This window comes from Lolium rigidum, chromosome 4 (genome assembly GCF_022539505.1).
Source record: "Lolium rigidum isolate FL_2022 chromosome 4, APGP_CSIRO_Lrig_0.1, whole genome shotgun sequence".
NCBI classification, from domain to species: Eukaryota; Viridiplantae; Streptophyta; class Magnoliopsida; order Poales; family Poaceae; genus Lolium; species Lolium rigidum.
The window spans coordinates 195101721-195102636 of NC_061511.1; positions in this window are offsets into that span (position 1 = coordinate 195101721).

Consider the following 916-nt stretch of genomic DNA (forward strand, 5'->3'; position numbering starts at 1 on the left):
AAAAAACCTTAATCTTGGGAGGCATCCTAGTGCGCCATACCTATTTGAAGTTGGTAACAGCCGCATCACAAGAGAGGTAGTGATACATAGACCGCACGGAGAATTCTCCAGACGCCTCAAGCGGCCAGGAGATAACGCCCTCCGGTAGCGCCTGGATCTCCTTGTGTAGGTTGTCCCACTCCACTGTCTCATCTAACCCAAACCGACTCCATAACCATGTTCTCCACTCCCCTTGGAGAACCTTCCTGGTCTGCATCAACAGTGATGAAAGTATCAGCACAACACCCAAATAAATAGAGGTTTTTTTTGGGTTTTTTACTCCCCACGCACCCTCCCTCCTCCCCCCGTGGATTACCTTTTTTTGCTTTGTAAAATACGAAATAAAATAATAGAAAATATAGAAAATAAAATGTTTTCAGATTCTTGTATGTTATGCAACCTACTATTTGGTGAAATTAAGAAATTCAAATTTTGATTTTTTTTTGCAAAAAAAGTTTGAAAAATGGTAAAACGGTTTTTCTGATTGCATACGATATCGGAAAAAACGTATAATATATCAAAATCATCGTGGGAAAAAGTTACATCCGAATCTACCCGGGTTTACCCGGTTAGCCAATTTTTAGATCCTAAAAATTCCAAAGGGAAGTAATGAATTCAGGAAGATTTTAGTTTTTGCCAGAAATTCAGAATATTATATTTTTTATTTGTAAAAATAAAAATTAATAATTGCAAACATTATTATTACATCATTACTACTGAAAAGTATGAAAAGTTTTTGGATTTGGTTTCGCAAATTTGTTTTTAAATAATAAATAATAATAAAATAATATTTTCATTTATTTATTCAAGATTATTATTACATCATTAATTTTGTTTATTAAAAGAATTATCAGGACCATCAAAAAATAAAGAAGTT